General features: G+C 40.9%; 1 pseudogene; it reads right to left on the reverse strand.

The window, feature by feature from the left end:
• Positions 1-5,639: 5,639 nt before the first annotated feature.
• On the reverse strand, positions 5,640-7,005 carry LOC104856945 (annotated as a pseudogene).
• Positions 7,006-7,539: the final 534 nt, after the last annotated feature.

The following is a 7,539-nucleotide window of genomic DNA, read 5'->3' on the forward strand; positions in this document are numbered from 1 at the left end:
AAGATCCTTTTGATTGAAAATGAGCTCTCTTACCTCATGTGACTGAGCAACCCCATCAATCTCACATGACAGAAGTCTCCCTGGTGAGGTCTCTGTTCAGTTCTGCTGTGGTCACCTAACCCTCATCCTAATCTCAACTAACCCTCACCCTAACCCTAGAATAGTCTTCAATCTCAGTAATCTTGGATCTTTGAACATAGTCCACATTCTTCATCTCCTCCCACAACTTTTCTTAGCAGAATGGGGTCATTAGCATATTAGCACCCCTCTGCTGAGTTAGCTACAAGTATACAAGAAAGGGGAGTAATTCAGGGGATATGTGGAGAGGTTGATGACTGTACTTTGCTTGAAAATAGTGGAACTGGTAGTTTAACACAGATTGGGGTGCTTCTCCCTTCTGAATTGCTCCCAGGTGATGTGAACATTCTTGGCCTAGTTTTCTGGGGGAAAACAAGTCTTTTGGGGTTTGGAATTTAAATGCAGCAGTGCCCAGTTCAGGCCAGAACTAATTAGCCATTGCATTTCAACCCTGTTTTCATCCTTGGAATTTTGACTGTCCCTACCCTGAAAGTAGCCTCCAACACAGTACCAAGTTCCACAGCAAGCTCCCCCTGCATCTGTGACTGTATCTCTGTAGCTCGCTTGTAATGACTGCCACGATTTTCTGTCTTCACACTCTCACTTGCCCTTGTTGGTTAGATAAAATTTTCCCCTTGGGACTGAGACCAAAATCTAGTTTCCAGCATTTAAACATGTAAGAATTGGTGCTAAAAAAAGATTTAGTATATGAAAAGCAAGTTTAGTTTTAGTTTGTCTTGTTTTTCTTATCTAACTGAGACCATTATATATTCAACTTTGTTTTCCCAGAGCCCAGCCCAGAGCATGACAACAGGAAGTGTTTAATGGGTGATTATTGCACAAACCTTCCTCTTCAAAAGTAATTTCTCCATTGCTAGAAGATGAAACAGATACAACTCTTGAAGATGTAGGCATAGCAAGGACTTTCTGAACAGAACCCCAGTAGCACAAGAAATAATACCAAGAACCAACAAATGTGACCACATCAAATTAAAACCTTCTGCACAGAAAAGGAAACAACCAATAGACTGAAGAGAAAACACACAGAATAGGAAAAGTTTTGCCAGCTAGTTCATGGACAGAAGACTAACACGAAGAATATATAAAGAACTAAAATTTTTTAAAAAATTAGGCCCTGTCTTTCTTTTCTCATTGCTGAGACAAAATACCCAAAACCCAAAGTTAAAGGAGGAAAGGCTTATTTTGGCTACAGTTTGCAGAGGTTTTAGTTCATAGCTGGCTCCAAGGCTGGGTGGCATGGCAGAGGGCATTGCAGAGGAGAAGCAATGCGTGGCAGGCGGAAGGCACCAAAGCAGCAAGAAGCGAAGCAGCACAAATAACAGCAGCAAGAGACAGCAGCAGCTCTCTTTGTTTTTTACGTTCCTTCCAGGCTACCCACTGGTGGGTAGCACTCACACCTAGGGTGGGGCATCTTTAATCTCAGCATCACACACTTAATCCCAGTAGCACACACCCTAGATCCAGTCACCTCCAAAAACCCCCAGCTTTGCCCATATGAGACTTTTAGATATCTAGATACAACCCATAACAGACCCCTCAAAATAAAGGACCCAGTCAAAAAATGGGCCACTGAAATGGGTAGACACTTTTCAGAAGTGCAAATGGCCAATAAATACATGAAAAAATGTTGATTATTGCTGCCATCAGAGAAATCACTGAGATAACATCTTACCCCAGAAAGAATGGTTATCATAAAAAAAATCTAAAAATAAATGCTGGTGAGAATGTGGGGAAAAAAGAACCCAACTAGATTGTTGGTAGGAATGTTAATAGCATAATCATTATGGAAATCAGTATGGAGATTTCTTGAAAAACTAAAAGAAATTCCATCTAACCTAGTTATCTCCCACCTAGGTATCTTCCTAAAAGAGTTAAAACCATCATATTACAGGGATACATGTATACTTGTTTTCCATTAGCACAATTTATAATAAATAGCTAAATCTTGGAAATACCATATATGTCCATCAACAGATGAATGGATAAGGAAAATATGATATTTATACACAATAGAGTACTACACTGCCATAAAGAAAGATAAACTTGAGGCATTCATAGGTAAATGGATTGAAAACATAATATTAAGTGAAATAACACATACATACAAGCTTTATTTGTATATATACAAATAAATAGGAAGTAGAAATTTCAAATACTTCCCCAAATTATATATTCTATTATTTAAAAAAATATTTCTATATCTATTAATATATTGCAATATATATGCAATAAGCTCTGAAGTTTATATTAGTTTGTTGAAAAGAAAGTTTGTGTTGTTATCTGTTTCTTTTTTTTAAGAATCTTTTTTTGGGCCGGGATTTAATTTATTGGTTTCACCATCTTCCTCACAAGCACAAGTTTCTGAGTTTGATCGCTGGTGCCAAAACAAAAACCAACCCAAACAAACAAACAAAAACTTCTGGTTTATGTCCTGTACTAACTACTTTGAAAAAAACAATATACAAAGTAATAACTAAATGTTTTTCTCTTATTTGGTTATGAAAAGTTGTTTTATTCATAAAATTAAAAAAAAAATTATCCATGTGGCCAGGTAGCTCCTAGTTGATAGTTTTCAGTAAAGGGCAAGCTCTGGACTCCTAGACTGGCCCGCTCCATCAATAGATCCTGTAACATATTAGAAGATCTTTCTTCAGTGAATTGGGATCTGTCTTTCTATAACATGGGCATCACACGTGCTAGGCAAGCACTCTACCACTGAGTTGCATCCCTAGCCATTTTCCTTTTTCTTTGTGGAAGGGTTTTACTGAGTTGCCAAGAGTGGGTGGCCCTGAATTTATAATCCTCTTGCCTCAAGCTCCAGAATAGCTGGTATCGCAGGAAAGCACCACCTTGCCTGGCTCTGAAACTTTAAAATATTCTTCCTACTTTACTCTCTGAAGTTAAAACAACAAATCACCTATGCTTTCTTATGTAGCATTGTTTTCCTATTTCATTTTTTCCATGTTCAACATTTCTATGTCATTGAATTTTCCTTAGATGACTTTTTGTGTGTGTTTGTGGCAGTACTGGGGATTGAACCCAGGGCCTTTGCACTGAGCTACATTCCCAACCCTTTTTAATTTTGAATTTTGAGACAGTGTCTTGTCATTTTCTTATTGCTCGGACAAAGTACTCAACACCCACAACTTGAAGGAGGAAAGAATTATTTTTGTTCACAGTTTGCAGAAGTTTCAGTCCATACTTGACTGGTTCCAAGGCAGGGCGGGCAGTGTGGCTGAGGGGAAAGAGTTCATGTCATGTCAGGCAGCGTGTAGAGAAGGATAAAAGAGTAGGAAGGTTGTACAGTTCCAGGCCACAACCCTGGTGACCCACCTCTTCTACAGTCTTCAGCTTCCACCATCACATGTAGTCATAAACCCATGACTGATCCAGCATTATACCCATGATCCGTTCACTCCTCAAAGCTCCACGTAAGAGCTCATGAGGCTTTTGGGGGAAATTTAGATATAAACCATAATAGATAGGGTCTTGCTAAATTGCTAAATTGCCTAGGTTGAGCTTGAATTTGCAATCTTCCTGCCTCAGATGGCCAGAGCACTGGGATTACAGGTGTGTGCCACTACATCTATCTCTAATATTCTTTTTTTAATTTTTTGGTAATGGGGATTGAACTCGGGACCTTGTGCTTGCAAGGCAGGTGGTGGAACCAGTGAGCTAACTCCCCAGCCATAATTTTCTCTTTTAATTAGTGATTCTTTATTTTGGTGAATATTGGCTGCATTTATTACCACCGCTAGGCTTTCCTTTATCAGAGGAGAATCATTCACTATACAGTGCATTGTCATTAGACAGTAAATGTCTGGAAGACACAGAAGGGGTTTAGATATGAAGACAGGAGAAAGGTGCTCAGGAAAGAACATGAGATCTGGCCATCTAACTACAAGAAATTATAGGAAATGAGGAACCCCACCCAATCTAGCTCACAGCCTCCTCAAAAATGTTTGCCAATTGGTGATGGGTATAGCATGTATCTCTACCCGTACACATTTCTATCAGGCATTATCAATAGATACCTTTAAAACTTGGACAGAATAAGCCAATCCCTAAACACAGTCCAGGACCAGATTAATTCCCTAGCAGCTGTCTTGTTCCAAAATAGATATACCCTCAACACGCTAACAGCAGCCCAAGGGAAACGTGCCGGGCTCTAGGTATTATGCCATGGCTACTTCCCTTATTGGGCCTGCTGACCTGCATGTGTCTTCTGGCCATAGTAGGCTCCTGTCTGTTTTGCTGTTTTAATTACTGTAAAATGGATGTGTGAGTTCTAGCTTTTGTATTCGTTTGCTTATTTATACAAAAAAAAATTTACCTTTCAATGGGTTTTTGTCTTCTTGACCCTTGTTTGCATCCTCATTCTGGCCATGGTTGCCCCCTGCTTACTCTGATTCCTCCAAAATCAAATCCAAAACATTTCTAATCAAACTGTCAACCAGCTCTTTTTATAGGAAACTTGTTTGCACTCATTCTGGCCATGGTTGCCCCCTGCTTACTCTGATTCCTCCAAAATCAAATCCAAAACATTTCTAATCAAACTGTCAACCAGCTTATTTTATAGGAACACGTTCACTCATTTCTCCATTAGGATCATGTGTCGCAGATTGCCCAGCTACAACAAGATCTTCACTGGCATTACCCCTCAGGAGAGTCTCCAGATAGGGTAATAGAGGAAAACTTCCACTATTTCAACTCCCCAGAGTTAACTCTATATACATTTTTCCTCCTCTGCTGGCCCCCCTCTCCATGGTTGTGCTGCCCCTCAAGCTAGCACACACGCCTAGATCAGCTCCCATCTCTCCACGATCTCACCATCATTGCCCTCTTTGAAGCTCCTAAGCAAACAGCCTTCCAACAGCTATGTCACCCCCACAAAGGTAAGAGATGACAGACTAGAAATCCCTCCCTTGGCCTCTCATCACCCCACACCTGCCCCTTTTCAGCCTGAAGTAGCTACAGAAGAGAGATTCTTCGCCCCTCTTCCCGAGGTCACAACAAACAAAAAAGGGAGGAATATAAGATAAGTGCCTTGGAATGGCTGCCACCATTCTGATGACTACCCCGCTTCTTCTCCTTAAATTCTATTTTCCTGTCACGCGTCACCAGCTGTAAATGAGATTGACACACGAGCAAGGCTTGTCCATATAAGGAATAGATCACAAATAATATAACCCCTGAGTGGCTGCCTGTACAGCTGACATGACCTCCGACCAGCCCACACTAGTCACCCACTGTATAATCAAGCCCCCTCCCACTTTCCCCCCGCTTTTGTTCCCTTTCTGCTTAGTGGGCCACCATGCTGCTTCAGCTCTTTAATAAAGATCTCTCATATGGAAAAAAAAAATACTATTCGCTGATCAAAGATGGGGTGATAATTTTAAGAGAGGATCTCCTTGAGAGGAAAGACCCAATTTATGATCCAACTGAACACAGAGCAGGACAACAGTGTTAGGATGAATTAAGACACTGCTGTGGACACAGCCTTCTCTGGATGAGCTCCCACTCACAGATGGCCATGTTATTTATGGCTCAAAGATGTAGACAGTGCTCACATAGATGTCATCGGGGAAGGATGCTTTCTGCCAGGTTCAAGAAATCTCATAATTGTAGGGATATTACTCAACTTCACCATGTATTCCTGGAGGAAAGGAAATGCAGATAGGATGTTAGGAATTTTCTTTTCCAAAGCCAAAATGGTTTGGGATAGAATCACGTCCACAAAGCTCAGCTGATTAACAAAAAGAAGGTTTTGTTTATGACCCCTTTAAACATTTCAAACTCTTGAAAGTATCTAATTATAGCCTTCTGAGCCATGTGAACCACTACCTTTTGCTGATCCTCTGGTTTTTAAGAAAGGGTGTGTGATAAGCTGTTCCAGGCAATCCAGCATCCCCTCCACCTACTGTCGATCAAACTCTCTCCTTGAGGTCCCTGCAGAGAGCTGGTGCTCTTCAGCTGTGCAGTGGAGGATGCTTTGAGTCTGCACCAACTTCATCCCACTGACTTTAACCATGGGCACTTGTTGGAGAGCAGGTGGCTACCATCCTGCAGCTTCTGTTATTGTTCTCTTGCTTCCTCATCAAACTCCACTCTGGCCAGGATCTATCTGATGGATTCCACGTAGGTAGCGCAGCTCAGACCTCACTGCCACAGTGCTCTTGGGCTTTCTGCCACAGAGTTTGGCCACTAAGAATGACCTGGCCACTTGGCATAGATGGGGCAGGGACAAGGACCAGGAGGGAGTCAGAGGGAGTCAGGCACTGAGGCCAGGGGAGAGGGATGCATTTTCTTGATTTATTTAAATTTTAATTCTTAATTGACAGATAATGAAGATATGTATTTTGGGGACATAATAAGATGGTTTGGTTTGGTAAGATATGATGGTTTGGTTTTATATATATATATCAGCGTATCTGTAGGTCACATACTTAGCATTTTTAAAGTAGTGAGAATATTTAAAAGCTGTTCTTTGAGCAATTTTTAGTTATGCAATACATTATAATTAACTATGGTCACCTTGCTGTGTGATAGAGCTTGAAAAATATACTTGCCCATTTTGCCTGTTTGGTAAACTTCTCTCCATTCTATAACCCTCCTCCAAAGTTTTTTTTCCTTTGTTTTAATTCTATGAAAATTATATTTTATTTTTTATGATGGGGACTTGCAATGTGAGGCAAGTGCTATCCCATGCACTTACACCCTCACAGTATTCCCCCACATTTTCTTAATGTTTGCTACCATTAAGATTCTATTTAGTTAATTCATTTTTATTTTACTGTTGAGAGAAGGGGGTTTCATTATGTTGCTCAGGCTGGCCCTGAACTCTGGGGCTCAACTCATCCTCCTGCCTTAGCCTCTTGAGTAGCTGGGGTTACAAGCACAGACCATCGCACTTGGCAATAACTCTCTTTAAACATTTGTTTATATTAATGAGCATACATGAGGATGCTTGCCCTGAAACAACTCCCATTTATTAGTACCCTTTTTGAGGTGAGCTGCAGGAGTCTTGCTCTGAGCTTCCTGCACAGGACAGGTCACTGCTTTCACTGTAAGCTTTCTGTTTCTACAGACACATTTTAAAAGCACTTAGATTTTCAGGAGAGGCCATCACCATAGATTGCTGAGCCTCAGCAAATCAAGGACAGGGCAGCCTACTTGTGATGAAAGTAGGAGAGAAATGTGAGCTGAGGAACTGGATGTTTGGGGGAAGCAAAGCTACGCTGGCATTTATAATATGTGGAGAATGGAAAAGGGGAAGGGAATCTTCAGAAGCCAAGGGACAAATAAAGAGATGGGTGTCTAGAGGGATGGCTAAGTGATATTGTTGAAGGAAAGGCATGGGGTGTGGCAGGGAAGGAGGACACACAGAAGAAAACCTTCTTAGCTCACAATTTTTTCTCACTGACCTATAGTCCAATCTTT

This window comes from Fukomys damarensis, unplaced genomic scaffold (assembly GCF_012274545.1).
Source record: "Fukomys damarensis isolate Sample0158 unplaced genomic scaffold, DMR_v1.0_HiC HiC_scaffold_16, whole genome shotgun sequence".
Taxonomy (NCBI): Eukaryota; Metazoa; Chordata; class Mammalia; order Rodentia; family Bathyergidae; genus Fukomys; species Fukomys damarensis.